This window comes from Equus caballus, chromosome 4 (genome assembly GCF_041296265.1).
Source record: "Equus caballus isolate H_3958 breed thoroughbred chromosome 4, TB-T2T, whole genome shotgun sequence".
Taxonomy (NCBI): Eukaryota; Metazoa; Chordata; class Mammalia; order Perissodactyla; family Equidae; genus Equus; species Equus caballus.
In genome coordinates this window covers 8,217,317-8,233,472 of record NC_091687.1, presented here as the reverse complement: position 1 = coordinate 8,233,472, position 16,156 = coordinate 8,217,317, and the positions used below count along the sequence as shown (strand labels likewise).

Here is a 16,156-nt window from a genome sequence, read left to right as displayed (position 1 = left end):
AGAGCTCAGTGGACATGAGGATGAGAAAAGCTGGATTAGGGGCACAGTTTTTAAAAATTCCATAATTGGATTTGTTAGCTTTAGCTCATGAAATATCTTCAAAGACCACCTGTAAGATTATATTCAACGTCGCTCTGTTTTGAACCTCATGAAATGAAACATGGCACGATTACACCTACGCAACAAAGTTTTGCATCCTGGAAAACACCCCTGAAAAAACCAATTATCAGACTTTTATTACAGCTGGATATAGAGCAAGTGTATCGAAAGACATTCTGCTATTTTTCTTGGGCAGCTTTCTCTTTTTTGTTCATATTTTCCATTGACCGTAAAATAGCATAAAATTCATCATAAAAACAACTTAGGTTTGGAGATAGTGCTTTTAGGTGTGCCTTATCTAGTTTGATACTCTTAACCATCCTGTGTGGATAAGACAGGTCTCATTATCCCCCTTTTAAGGATGACGGAAGTGAGATTCAGCGGTGCACCCCAAGCTGTCCAGCTAGGAACAAGCAGAGCTGGATTGTGCTCAGGCATTCCGACCAACGCTCTTTCCAAAACAGTGTTGGCTCCATGTGCTCGGTATTTGCATTAATGATCAGGCTATTTGAACTAAGCCCTTTCATAGGAAGGCTCTGGCCACAGCTGGTGTTAGGTAGATTAAAAATAAAATCAAAGTCCTTGGCTGGAAAGTGGAGTACTCACGAGAGTGAGAGAAAAGAGAGAGGAGATGCAAAAAGAACTGAGTGATGTTAAAAGAATTGTGGGATAAGAGCAACATGAGTCTTGGGGTTCGTGCTTCCTTCCTGTTCTCTCCATTAAAACAAGTCTCCATCCCTTAAGTGTTTCTTTCCCTCCCTCCTGGTTTCTTTTGGGAAATTTTCCACGCTTTATCACCACAGGCCACTGTTAATTTCAAATGGGACTCTAGAGCACCTTTCCCAAACTTGATTATGTTTCATTTCCGGAAAATAAACTATGAAATCTATTAATCTTCGCTGTATATTACATATGGCCGGGGTCTCAAGTGGACCTGAATTATATTTAGAGTATTTATTTCTGCTATTAACAAGTTGCATTCACTTACCGCGTCTGCCCTCTTTTCATTCTGAATTTTCTTAGTCTTTAAATAACTGTGCTCTTAGAGTTTAACTCTTCTACTTTGTCCACCCACTTCTCTTTGAATTTCCTGTCTGTACTCTGGGTTTCACGGTTTCTTTAATTTTTCTCAGGAAATTGTATTATAGATACTATATTGTATAATAACTTTGCCCTGAAATTCAAATGAGAACAAATGCTTTTCAAGCATTGACCTCAGTTGAAACACTGGCGACCATGTCATTAATGTAAATAAAGTCCTAAGAATACACTCTTATCTGCCTCCTTCTTCAGTGTCCAAAGTGTCCCGATTATTGGGACGTCCTTATTAGCTACAGTGGTCTTTGCTACCAACAGACCACTCAAGCAGGTCTGTTAATTCCGTTATGTGTGAGATCTTTGAGCACTCAAAAAGTAAAAAAGTTATTGGATGTTCTTTTTGTGTTAACTTTGTATGTCTCATCAAACATATTGTATATATTTATGTGTAGATTTTTACACATACAGGTGATTAACTATTTTTAAATGAACGTTTATTAGTTTTTTACTGTTGACGATTATAAAAAGAATTTAAAATGGCCCATAATTCACATTACCCAGACATCTCTGAGTGATGATAAAACAATTCTAATGATCTAAAGATGTGAATAGTACATATAGCTATAAAATTATATGTAAATTTCTCCCCCTCCAGAACTCCCCCAAGGTAAATGCTGTTATCAATGTCTTGCGTATCTTTCCGGGAATACTTTCTATGCATGTACTAGCCAAAAGTAATCTTTTAAATATAGCATTTCAAGTTAACATTATTGTCTGCTCGCTCTGCAGAATGAATTCATTCATTCAATAGGTATTTGTTGATGTTCTCTTTGTGTTAGACATTGTTCTAGGCGTTGGGAATGTAGCACGACCAAAGCAGACAACATCCGTCTTCTCCTGAAGCCCATGTTCTAGTGCACACACTAGACAGTTGTGCACCGCATAATGACATTTTGGTCAAAGACACACTGCATATAAGACGCTGGTCCCATAAGATTAGTACCATATAGTCTAGGTGTATAGTAGGCAACACTATCTAGGATTGTGTAAGTACACGCTATAATGTTCAAACAACAATGACATTGCCTGATGACACATTTCTCAGCATGTATCCCTGTCCTTAGCAATGCATGACTGTAAATCAATAAAATTCATAATATGTTAGAAGGTGATTAGTGCTAAGGAGAGAAATAAAACAGGGAAAGGAGATGGGGAATTGGGTAGGTTGCCATTTTGGATGGGGTAGCCACAGAAGGTCTCGCTGAGAACACGACATCGAGTAAAGTCCTGAAGGAGATGAGCCAGCAGGCAATGCAAATACTCGGAGGAACTGGAGCCCCAGGGTAGGACCCCAAACTCAGGAAAAAACATTTCTTTCTAAAAGTCAAGAAGTATTTTTTTTCTGGTAAGTCACCCAAAATGAAGAAAAGAGAGAGAATTTATATAAAGTAATAATCCATTAATGAAGGCCATATATCACTTCATTTATAGAATGGAAGTTTGAGAGATCAAGATAAAAAGTAAGAGTACTCCCGCCGACCTGGAGAAGACGCCGTGGTAATCCAAGAACTCTCTGCTTACACGTTGCTCCTTCACCAGGGATCCTAAGTTGCCGAGGACTTTTCTTCTAGGTTGATTGATTTTCCTCCTTTTCCCACAAGAGTCGTTTCCAGAATCTTCTCTTTGGGTAGTAGCCATTGCCACCAGCTTCCTGCAGTACAGGGAACTGTGCCTCAGTGCGGCCACCTCCCTAATGTTTGGTGAAGGGAATGTCTGTCCTTGCTGTTTCCTGGCCATCAGGGCGCAGGACATAGGTACATGGTGTCTGACTATAGGGTCCTCAGCTAAAGATTAAAAAAAAAAAGTACTACATGTTACACACACAGGAGTTAAAAGGCAGTGAGCATTCTTTTGGTTTATATGGACATGAGAGCATATGAAAACAGGATAATTTGTTTCAAAAATGTTTTTGTGCACTCCTAGTGGAACTTAACTCAAAATGCGAGCAGATCTGTAAAGGTTACTGAAAAGCGAAGCTGTTGGGCTCATCCCAGCCTCCTGTACCCGGTCCAGTCCCTTCTCATGCCCCGCCCGCTTCAGAGGGAGGCTTTCCCTCCGCAGTCGTCTATCCTGTATCTCAGTGCCCGATGAAGAGTGGCGGCTGTCTTAACCGAGAACTCCAGTGGAACCCCATCAAGTCATTTTACTTTTGGAGAGTAGTGTTAAAACAAGACAACAGGCCTCCAAATGGAGTCACTTATGCTATGTCTCACATCACCAAACCGACACTGACTTATTGTTTGGCTTTCCTAGAAATGGATCTTAAACCAGTAAGTCAAGAATCGCCTGATCAGCCCTAGTTAGTAATTTGCCTGATGGACTCCCACCATCCCCGAAAAGAAAGTAACCTTGTAACAGCCAGCCTGCGTTTTTGCCTAGTATAACTTCCTGGTCCCGCTCCCTTCTGCCTATAAAAGTCTTTCATTTTGTACAGCTCCTTGGAGCTCCTTTCTGTCTGCTAGATTGGATGTTGCCCAATTCGAATCAGTTTTCCCTCAAATAAACTCTTGAAAATGTTTAATATGCCTCAGTTTATCTTTTAACAGTTGTTTGCTTGCTTACTTGTCAGCATTCAAATGTGGCATGTGTTGACCCTTTCTAAGATGGTCTCATGGGAGGGAAAGTATTAATGTTGACCAGGAGGGAGTGAAAGAAAAGGCTTTCAAGAAAAAATACTTTCTTTCTTTGAGAGTGAAGTAATTCAAATAGGAGACCACAGCTAGATGAAGAATATGGATGTGATTAATAATTGAAAGTCTACCCCTGTGCCACCCCCACTGGATCAAGCCGCTAATGTCTGCCCTGAACTATTGCAATAGCCTTTTCTGCCGTCTTCCTGTCTCGGCTTTACTCTCCTTCAGCCTCTTCTCAACACAGCCTGTTCCAGCCTTAAAAATGGAAGTCCGATCCCATCACTCCTCTACTCACATTCTTTCAAGGGCTTCCCATTTCACTCAGAGCGAAAGCCAGAGGACTTGCAATGATGTCCCAGCCCTTGATCATCCGGTGCTCCATTCCATCTCTGCCTTCATCTCCTTCTCTTCCACCGCGTGCTCCCTCCCTTCAGCCCCCCAACCTCCCCGCTGTTCTCAAACATGCAAACTCCCTTCCCGGAGGCTTTAGTTGGCTGGCACCCTCACCTTACCCTCAAAGCCCTTCGCTCTCCCGCTGTATCCCTCAAATCTTTACTCAAATCACACCTTCTCAAAGAAGTTTTCCCTTGACCATTGTATTTAAAATTGCAGCGCCTCCCCGTCTTTGCACTGCCATCCCCTCACCATACTTTATGTTTTCATGCTAACATATTATATTTGTTTACTTATTTATTTTGCTTGCTACTTGGTTTCACCCATTAGAATATAACCCATGTGAGAGCAGGAATTTCTGCCTGTTTTAGTCATTGCTGTCTCCAGCACCTAGGACAGTGCCTGGTACATACTAGATACTCAGTACCTATCAAATAAAGGAATGAATTGTGGAAAATTAACTAGGGAATGAGAATGTACTCTCTCTCAAAGTAAAGAAAGTCTGGGAATCACACAATTTAAAAAACTTTGAAATGAAAGAAGTTTTGTGTCTGCATAGCCATGTCTACTGACAGGCGTGTTTCCTGGGTGTACCAGAGAGTTGATGCGGAGAGAAAGGCTTTGCAAGCTTCCAATCTCATGCTCTCGTGCAGATGATGCTGAGGGAGCAATGAGTATTTTGAAAAAAAGGAAAAGTGGACATTGAAAATGGTGGTTTGCTCCCAAAGTAACGATTTTCAAAGCCAAGGAATTGAATAGGGAATAAACTAACAAAAACTCTGTGCCTCTGAAAATGCAAACTTCATTTACATTCTGATCTGTGCCACTTTTCAAGCTCAGTGATCCAAGGTCAGAGGGCACTTGTATTAGCATAGACCTTGCTTTGTTAATTCACCTCTGACTAAACCTCTGAATTCCTTTTTATGATGGTGGTGTTCCGATGACAATAAAACCAAGCTCTCATAACACCAGTAACATTTATACAGCACTTAGACAATTCCTAAATGAATTGTCCCCAGAGACCTTAAGAGATAGGTCAGGATTATTAACCCCATTTTGTACACATAGAGCAAGTAATTTGCCTAACGTCACCTGGTAAGCTATTGAATTCATAATTTGATTGCTTTATTTAAAAATAATGGTCATTTACTATAGGTCATGTTGCATTAAAGATGACCTCTTTTTAAATGGACAGCTTCATAGTTGACTTAACTTGAGTTAGTGACCTGGAACTAATGGTATTCCAGATTTCTCTATGACCAGGGTTTCCAATTCTCAAATTGGGAGACTGATTTAGACAACCGATAGATCTGAGACTCCCAAAGCCATTTTGGTATTGACCAAGATTAGGCCTGGTCAAATCTCTACTCAGATACAGCTACGGAGAAATCTATAATGGTAGGCTTAGGTGTGATTGGGGTCCTGCCAAGCCATAATTTAAATCCTATCTGAATTCCTTTGCCTTTTATTGTGTTTTTCTGCCCACAAAGTTCCCTTTGGTTCAAAAATTCATTAGAACTAAAACTGAAAATCAGTGCTTGCATAGACAGCTAAGCAGTGGAGATAAGATCCTCCTCTGGAGGTCGCAGTGCCAATCAGTATTATGGGAAACACAGAGTAAACATCACTGAGGCGACATCAAAGTGGTATTTGGAACCCATTTTATTTGTTTCTGTTGCAGTCCCTTCCTTTTTCCTTCCAGAGCAGTGTTATGAAAAGATCTCCAATTCAGTTCAGTGAGCATGGCAACTTCTCAGGAACTTGTGAGGGAAAATAAAAGTGAGGCGACTACTCGTGAGTTCACATCTGTATCAAGAAGAGACTAGAAAACTAGAGCATCTAAAGAAAATTTTGAAACAAAAATGACTTGACAACTTTGAAAACGGAAAGAAAAAGAAAAATGTCTCGTCTTTATCCAAATGTCTGAAAGGTTTTCAAACCTCCTCTCGTTTCATCTTTATAGTGAGTTTTGTTTAGTGCCAGCAACAAAAAATGCACAGCCAAATGATAATTTTAACTTTAAAAAAAATTTAAACTTTTTAAAAAAGCTTTTCTCCCCTTCCATTTTTGGGAAATGCATCCATTCTCCTTTACTGTTCCTAAATCTGGTTTGCTTCATTTTTATCTCTTTCTTTACAATTTGATTTATTATTTGTAACATCTGCTGGGAAGTTTTGATACCAATGGGCAGTTTAACTAGGCATTTAACACTTTACTTTAAAAATCAGAACTTTGCACGTGAAGTTTAAAAACGTTTTTATACTCAAGTATATTAAAATTGGTTAGCCCAAAGTGTAAATTGATAGAACAATAAAATTACTAGGTTTTAAATCAAGTCAGATTAAACTTTAAAATTAAGATCTTTCTAAGGCTAAATCTCCGAAAGTGATGGTGATAGACACCTCTGCAAATAAGCTGTAGTAGCCAGGACCTAGAATATCGAGGAGACTTTGGTACTTTATAATGAAATGTAGATAAAAGCATCCTTGGGAGCATTCTTCTGGCTATATACGTTGCATTCTTAAGCTAATTTAAGCAGAACAACGAATTGACAGCTCTGAATTGTATCAATGACAATTTGGTGAAAAGGTGAATTGTGCAAATTATATGGGTCAAGTCTGTACAACTTTTCTGAACTTTGAGAGATAGTCTAGAATGTACTATGTCGTTCAGAGGTCAGATCAGCTCACTACACAATTAGAAGTTCGATGTTTCCTACTCTTAGTTTTATCCAGAATTTGAAATGCAGAAATGTCTGTCACTGACTTATTAAATGTTTAAGTCTGCATAAATTAAAATAGTGAGCATGTGGCTAACCTAATTATATACAAAAGATGGAGTTTTTCTTAGCACCTTATGTATCTGCTGTTACCACAGCATTATGCCGGTCTGAGTGTTTGTCCTTTTCAATGGTATATATTAGCGTTAATAACTATATTTTAAAGGAAGAAATGCTATCTGTGTCTTCATTCAGATTCTTAAATATTAATCAAAATACTGCAACATTTAGTTAAATGTCCCATTGTCACCTTATATGTTAGTGAAAGATGTCTAAGTAATCATTTTTGTCAAGTTTAATACACTTCATTTCTTTGATCAAATAGTTTCACTGCTTTTCTTTTCCCCCCAAAGTATCCTCTTTAAACAGTGTTAATCAAGAGTGGGCAGGTTAATTTACTTTGCTTAAATTCAGGTGACTCACTTTTAATCACATTCAGCTTCATCAGTAGATTTTATAATAAAACCTTAAGAGACTCTATGTTTTGATCAACACTAAAGAATTAAAAATTGGAGTGCTATTTCTAATTTTTGATCTGATCGTGATAATTCTTTGATATGTTAAACACCACCTTTTATCTGAAAGCTTCAAAGACTTCTACCTATTTGTACAACTGTATAGGAATTCACTTATAGTTCTGGCCCTCATTTTCAGTTGGTCATTTAAAAATTCTTAGGGCAGCAAAGTAAGTATTATTTCTGATCAAATCATTCCTCTCCCTCCCCCCAGGCTTGTTAAAATCCTTCAGTGGTTTCCCATTGCCCTTAAGATAAAGACCGAAAGATCTACAGGGCTCTGGGTGGCCCGGCCTCCGCCTGCTTCTCCAGCCTCATCGAGGCCACTCCCCCTTTCCCTCTGCTCTGCTAGGGCCATGCTGTCCCTTCCCAACGCTGTTCATCAGCTCTCAGCTCAGTCATCATTTCCTTCAGAAGACCGACCGCCTTGACTAAGCCAGTTCCTATCACCACCCACTCTAGGAGCTCCACACATCTCTGCTTTGATGACTTTTCAAAGTCGATGTTCTAGATTCATTTCTGTGATTATTTGATCAATATCTCTCTCCTGCAGTCGACTGTAAGCTTCATGAGGGCAAGGAAGGGTCTGATTGGCTGATGTTTTCATTGTTGGGTTTTCACCCTTGTATTTCCGGTGCCCAGCGTAGAGCTTGGCAAGTAATGGACATTGAATAAATATTTGCTGAGTGCATGAGGAGATGAGTAGGTATATGCTCTGTGAGCAACATTTGTCTGTTCTGTTCATTACTGTATCTTCAGTGCCTAGCACAGTGCTTGGGCCATAGTAGTTGCTCATTAAATACTTGTCGAATAAATTCTTATTTTCCTGACTTTTCAGGGACACAAAGTATTGATGGGAGAGTATAGGGTATAAGTTGACTATTTTTCCTGCAAATATCCTATTATATTTATTAACTTACAGAGTTAGAAGGAAGTCTATAGCTGTGTTTTTTTTTTATTGTGGTAAAATGTATATAACATAAAATTTACCGTTTTAACCATTTTTAAGTGTACAGTTCGATGGTATTAAGTACATTCACGTTGTTACGTGACCATTACCATCCTCCATCTCTAGAACTTTTTCGTTATTCCAGACTGAAACTACCCATTAAATAATAACTTCCCATATAGCCATGTGGTTTTATAAAACTTTTTTTTTGTTTGCCTTAGAATTTCCAGCCCTTTACCTGGAAGTTTCATATGTAAAATACGTAAAGGTGAACTTCTTTTGATTCTTGAGTAGGGTTGTGTCTCCCCTCCCTCCATTTCAGTCTATATCTTGGTTGGTGGTAACATTATCTGGAGGCTGTGTTCTAGAATAAAGATGCCCAGGGGAGATTGGGGTACCTCGGGCCACACTGGGGAACATCTGCTCACTCATGGATGAGATTTTGTCTTCCCCGGTTCAAACCCAGAGGTCATCTTTGTTCATGCCTTCTCCGCATCACCACCTCCTCTACACACACACACACACGCACACACACACACACGGATATACGTTCACAGTCACCCTCCTAAGACTGTCAGCTGCTTTAGGATGGGGACCATGTCTTACTTGTCTAGATTCCCAGAGCTCTGTAATGTTTGTTGACAGAATGTGTTTTCCACCCTGTGGTTGAGAAACTTTTCAGTTTTATTTTCTTCTAGGAAGGACATTTGATAACCTCACCAAGTGGTATATTTCACTGTTTAACCATCATTATCCTAGTGACATTTTTCACCATGTTGTCCATGATGTGGCCCATGACCACATGCATCAGAACCTGCTGGGGCTGCCTAGTAGAGAAGTGGATTTCCAAGACCCACCTATACCTACTGAATCAGATTCTCTCAGAAACAGTATTTTCAATCTTCCCCATGTTCCAGATGCAGTGTTATTTTATACACCATCACATAAATTTTCTATATTTGTTTAGTTTACATTTAGTGAAGTTGAGAAATAGTTTCTCACTATCTGCCATATAAAATTTTTAGGACCTTCATATATTTATCGACAGTTTAACTTGCCTCCTTTAAACTTTTTATTCCCTACACAAAGTAAATGCTGTTATTCTAATTGTCTCTAATAGGACTTATTTAATATCCTTTAATCACTTTTGCTCTGCTGCTCTGACTACACTAATATTTTTAAATTAAACCTGTTCCTCTTAGATTATAGACACAGAAAAAGGCCCAGTGAGGGATAGATTTAATTTAAGGTTTCTATTATGTTCATGACATGCTGACTCTTAGATAGAGCGGAGCTAGCTGTTGTAACAAACCCCTAGATTGTAGAAACTTGACTGAATTAGAGTTCCTTTCCGACTCATATAACAGTCCAGTCCTGGTAATGTAGCCCATTTGCGTGGAAGGAAGGATCTCTGCTTGTCACTCTGCAGGGATCTATGTGGACAGAGGCCATGTCATGTGACTTCCAAAGCTACACTGGGCATCCACATCCAGCCAGCAGAGGAGAGGCAAGAGGGGTAGGAAAGACACACTTGCTTCTTAAACATCTGGGCAAAAAAATGATATAGATTAGCTCCCTGACGTCTCCTGGTCTCACCCAGATACCAGGGGAGCTGGAAGTGTAGACCTGGACAGGAGCCTGTTCCCCACAGCCACTCTGACAGAAGGGAGCATGGCCCTTGATAGCTAGCCGTTACTGCACACTGGATTTCTAGGTTTCTTTTTATGACAACTCCTCCAATAAAACCATGAAATGTGCTATGTACTCTGTATCATGAAATGTAACAACAGTGTTTGTGACAGCGTGATGGCCAGTGTACTGACAGACAGTAAGATGGCGTATATCCAACCTGCCATAGGTCAGTGTAAGTTGCTCACTAGTGGATGTTTGCAAGGTGGCAAATGATGATGTCAGTTGAAACAGTCAAAAGCTTCTGGCGGTGTTCAGTCTTCAGTCTGTATTATTTGGTTTATCAAGGGATTTGTGATTTCATTTCTCTGGAAGGTAAGGCATGACGCGCCCTTGTTCACCTCCAAGTTCCCCATCAGAATGGCTCTCTGCCTTGCTCCCACTCTGACATTTAAGAGGTCATGGAGTTGGTCCCAAGTCTCAACAAGTTTATTAGTCTTGCAAGGGTAGGCTGAACTTGATGCTAAACTTGGGGCTAGAAGTCAAGACCGTGTGTCCCCGGAAACCCCAGCCAGCCAGGTTGTGATAGAGGTGGACCCCTCTGGACGCCGTCTGGTTGAGGTACTATTTGGAGAACCTGCTTTATTTCAGACCATACTCTCTGCTTTTTGAACTGCTTTTGGTTTCATAGGCTGCTGAAAGGAGGAGAACTGGGTTTCAAGATGGTTTTGGTGTGTTGCCATTTCAAGCTGAATTAGGCTGCTGGATGACAGGCATACCCCAGAGAAACCAAAGATACATGCCAATTTTTAATAGAGTTGTTTGTTTATTCTTAATAAGTATGAATAGACCCCAATTTCAGTCCAAGGGTCATGTCAAAGGCAGGAAGTTAGGAAAAAAGGAGTTTGGGGGTTAGTCCATGATTTTGATACTACTGAAGTTTTGCTAGAACCAGAGATTAAAAATGTCTGTAAATTAATCTCATTTGATAGTGATAAAAGCACAAGACAGTTTTGCATGCTACATAAAAACATAATAGTGCATGTAGGTGTATAAACCTATTGTTACATGGAAGGTTTTCAAAACTGATGTTCTAAAAAAGTATTTCTCGGTCATATTTAGTTTTTAAGAGTGTTAACGGGAAATAATTGTCACAGCTGAAAACAGAATTGGCTTGAAGGTCAAATGCTTGATGTTTTAATGTAATCTACCTTTAACTATATCATCAAAGAGGCCAGTTTTGAGAAATCGCCCTCACCGGAACCAGAGAGTAAGCATTTTTAGTGTCCTCACAGTTGTGCCAGAGAGTATAAACTAAATGAAATTTTGAGCGTTTTTGCTTGTTGATACTTTTTGCTTAATACTATTTGCAGTAACAGATTTTCAGTTGTAGTAAATGTTATGGATTCTCATTTTAAAATAAAAAACCCCAAAAATGTAAAATCCTGCAAGAAATTCATGCCAGTCAATAGTTCAATTTACTGTGGAGCAATTGGGACATGCATTATTTTCTTTTTCCTTTGGTAGCTAAGGCAAGTCTTCACTGTCTTGAGTTATTGAATTTTTTTATGTTATACTTACGCACCATTGAATTACTTTTATTGTAATTGGTGTATTGTGTGTCCTGTGGCCTTTGGGCTTCTTACACTTTTCACCTAGATGTTATTCATCTTTTCTGAAGGCTGTTTTAGTTTACACCAGATCTTATCTTGACCTTTTGACTTAGGACTAGTTTTATTTAACAGGATAAGTTGATTGCATTTGGGTAAAAAAAAAAAAATTAAATTGTTACTTTGTTATTGGAAAAATAATCCTTAGCAATGATATATTACCCTATTTTGTTGACCTAAATGTGTTTCAGAGTGATGAAAGCCCATTGACACAGTTGTCAAAGCAAGAGTAATGAATGTAACAAAAATCCATTCGCTAGAAATGTTTGGCATAATTGCTGACATGGTGATACAATTAATACATTGTCTTTTGGTGGTCTTTGCCAAGGCCTAAGGGTTTAAATCCTCAGAGGGAGGTTAAAAATGAGGCAGTGCCTGATCAATAATACACGTAAGCAAGGATGAAAGAGTGTTTCCACACGATGCCTGTGGGAAACGTGCCAATGCAAAATTACGTATGTACTCTTTTAAGAGCATTTTGCCTTGAATTGAATTATACTAAAAATATTCAAACTTGTCAAGAGAACCACATTCCTTTGACTCCTCTTTAAAATTTATGTTCAAAAACATCTTCTTCCACACCATACCCAGTAGTATTTTCCTACCTGCCTTCTTTGTGAAACATTATTAATTAAAAAGTATACTTGGCAGAGGGGAATAGATATGATAAGTTGTGGAGGTGTCCCTGAGAGCTGGAGACCGGCGTCCATGGGGAGGTGGCGGTGGTACCAGCTCAGGGCTACAGGGACTTCCCACTGACAGCTGCTGAGTTCTCCTCATTTGCATCCTTCCTGCAGGTTTTGACCCTGTGGGCCACCCTTTTCCCTTCCTGTCCCTCATCTCTTGGCTTCCTCCGTGCCACCCTCTCAGTCTGGCGACTCTTTCTGACAGCTTCCTCTTCTGCTGCCTTCCCCTTAAATCTCAGGAGCCACTGCCACTCCACGTTTATCCTGTTCTCTCTCACAAGCCATGGGTGAAGTGGAAAAAGCACAAGTTTCAGATTTAGACAGAAGCAGTATCGTATTCTAGATGTTTCCTTGCTAGCTGTGTGACTAGTGTCATTTATTTAACCTCTCATTGCTTCAGTTTCTGCCGCTGTGTCAAAGAGATAATGATACTAATAGAATTTGGTGCATCAACTGCAATAGGTACACAGGGTCTGGGACATAGTGGCAGCCCACTAAATGTTAGTTCTCTTATCTCTTCCAGGTAAAAATTACAGTAAAATTAATTTTATTGATCTGTATCTTTAATGGAGTCACTTCCCAATATTTAGGTGTACCTCCAGTCATCCGTGCTGTAGATTTTCAGCAATAGCTCCCCAGCAATGTGGTGCAGGTGCTTCAAACACGATGAAGGATGCCAGATAGTTGGGGCGAAGATTCCCCTAAAGAGCTTGGGTCAGCAAGCTAAAGCACTCGCTAAGTGTCTGTTGATTTTACCATACGCGGAAGTGTGTTTTAGAAGAGGCTTTGAGAAGAAGGAACAGGCTATCCTTTTGAGTTGCCTATCTGCCTTCCAATGATTATTTGAAGATGAAGGATTGTGGTATGTTTTGGCCAGGGGACCCAAGAATGCTGACATTCTGCTCTGCCCATGAGGTCCCCAAAGGAGATACTTGTAGTGGGGACATTGAGAAAGGAAGACAAAGCAAAAATGTATTATTCGCTGAGACTTTGGTCTCGAGTCCCAGTGCAGAGCTCTATTACACTGGACTGGAAGAGGTGACAGGCTCTTTTCCCCTGAGGGAGGTTGGCCAGAATGACCTGAAAACAAAGTGTTCCACTAGGCAGGGTCTGATTGCCTAAGCCCAAACCAATGTCAGACGTCAACACTGCAATGTGAAGAGAAAGACTGATGCAGGGCCCACAGCCAGTAACAGAAGAAAAGGATTCAGAGGGAGGGTGTCCCTAGTGTCAAGGACAGCACTGGGCTGCCCACCTGCCTCAGGACCTGTGCAGGGCCAGAAGCAGAGCGGAGCTGCCCTGGGGGAGAGAGATGGTGGAAAGACGGAGAGATGGCTAGATGCAGCGCCAAGAAACAAGATCACATCCACGTGCTGGCCTAATCAAGTTTCACCTATAGAGGTGTACCCACATATTAGGACAACCAAAACTCACAAAATTATTCCATTAATAAAATAAAAGATGTGCAGTAATATCAAATATCACTGCCAAATCCGTGTTCTTACCCCCAAACCAGTGTTCCATCTGTGAATCCTGATTGATCTTGGCGAGCAGTCAAATGTGGGCTTAGGGAGGAGTCAGGGGTTACCCCTACAAGCCAAGAATCTTGTACACTGGTTATTGAAACACCCTCTGAATAGTCCCCCTTTCCAATCTCTGCCTTCTCTCAGTCAGTCACCTACACTACTGACAAGGGTTCTTTCCTCTTGCCTATAACCTTCAGTAGGTCCATGTTGTTCTCAAGTTCAAGTCCAGACTCATAAAATGGTTGTTGCTCAAGGCCCTTTGCACTCTGGTTCCAAATGACCTCTGTGGCCTCCCCTCTTTGCCATACTCCCTGACCCCATCATCACTGTGCTTGTAGCTTCATTGCTCAACTAAAGGGGACACACCACCCACTTTGTCATTGCCATCCCTTTGCTCCTGCTCTTCCGTCTTCTTAGAATGCCCTTCCTACCCACCTTTAGGGTCCAACTCAAGTGTTATCTCCTGGGGAAAGCCTTCCTGGATGCCCCCTTGCAGAATCAACTGTGTTTTCTTCTGTGGTCTCATAATACTCTAGAAAGACTGCATTTTATAGTGGTTGGTGGTAGTTCTGTTCTTCCCATCAGGGTGTGGACTGAGATCCCTTATGGTAGGAAATGGGTCTTATTTATGTTTTATTCTTTTTTCCTTATTTATATTTATCCAATATACTGACAGATGCATATTAAACGTTCAATATGTTTGTTGAATTTAATTGTTATTGTAGACATAGTTCAAATTCTTATAGACTCTTTCCTACACACTTCTAGAGAGTTTTTTAAAGGTGGGAACTAAGTGACAAGGACAGAAAACCTTGATTACTCTAAAATTGGCTTTAATTCCAAGGAAGAATCACTAACCTCTACAACATTAACATTTTGTCCTGATAAAATATCATTGCATCAGAGCCAACGAAAACCTATTGAGTGGTTTTACATGTAAGTAAGATAAAGCTTTTTACAATTTAGTACAGAAAATATTTCATAATACAGGCATAAACTAAAACATCTGAGATGATTGTGCATCTTTATATTTTGTTAATGGAATCATTTTGCAATTGATAGTTGTCTTAATATTTGAGTGCAGCCAGGAGCTCCTGAATTGATGCTTGTTTCTCTTCTCTGAAAGGTTTTTCAGAGGTTGATAGTATGACTTCTGTTTCCTAAAGTCCAAAGTCCAAAACGCCACAAATCCTCCCTTAGAAAACTGGGGGTGTCACTGAATTGGTTGTCTGAAAAAATGAAACGTGATAGGCTCAGCTGTGATTGTTCTCTTCCCCGTCCCTGCTGTCCCTTTCTGGCTAATTCTCAGCTGGAATATTTGCAAAGGAAACATTCAGGCTGAGGAGAGGAGAGCTGGAGATGATCAAGCCCTGGGGCCATCCATAGCTGAGCCTTTGTCATGGCCCAGGTGGGTCCGCTCTCGCTTGGCTCCTCCCATCAGCTCTTTGAGACCCTCATTGAAAACTTGGAGCCTTTCAAACATAGTCAAAAGAATTCCTACTCCACTAAATAAAAATTTAAGTAATAATAATAAGCCCACAGCAAGGAAGTATTTTAGCCACACTTTACACATGCGTTATGAAAAACCCTGTATTTCCCTAAACTGAAATGAAAGAACAGATGGGACTCCTTCACTGCGATTCTTTAAGAGGAAGGCCACCAGAGTTTTAGTCTCCTCTCTGTTGTCACTTCTGATTGAAACCAGCAGAGATGTGTTTTGGCAAATGTATTCAGAATTTGTCTTTCCTTGGAGGCCTCCCCCTGTAATTGTGTTTCCCTTCGGGGAGTCAGTTGGAGTCAATGTATTGATAATCTGCTGTGATTGACGATAAATGTCTTGTTAACATTTTCCCCTACTCTTCAACCCACAGAGCAATGCTAAGAAGACTTTTGGCTTAAAGAATCAAAAGGAAGAACAGCTTCTTCAGATAATACCTTCTTCAAAGGTCAGAGTTTGTCTTCTTAAAAGTTTTAAATTAGTTAGTAGCTAAAGAAGAGATTATACCATAAAATGATGTGATTATGTAATATTATTGCCTTATTTACTATTTTTCAATCCAGAGAGTATGATAAAAGACAGGGACTAGGAATGTAGATGCAAAAACATTAATCGTACTGCTTGTCAAAGAGGATGGATCAAATACACAGGGAAGAAAACCAGCCCTTCACGCCCTTTCAT

General features: G+C 40.1%; 1 protein-coding gene across 34 annotated transcripts in view; it reads left to right on the top strand.

Moving 5' to 3' along the window:
- Positions 1-16,156, top strand: part of NRCAM (neuronal cell adhesion molecule) — a 252,230-nt gene that overhangs the window by 106,455 nt on the left and 129,619 nt on the right. For 29 of the 34 annotated variants that reach the window (XM_070265468.1, XM_070265482.1, XM_070265480.1 and 26 more), the window contains exon 3: positions 15,849-15,923. The exons of the other annotated variants lie outside the window; for them this stretch is intronic. The gene's annotated coding sequence lies outside the window, so the exon portion shown is untranslated. The remainder of the gene's footprint in view (positions 1-15,848; positions 15,924-16,156) is intronic. 34 annotated transcript variants of the gene reach the window in all.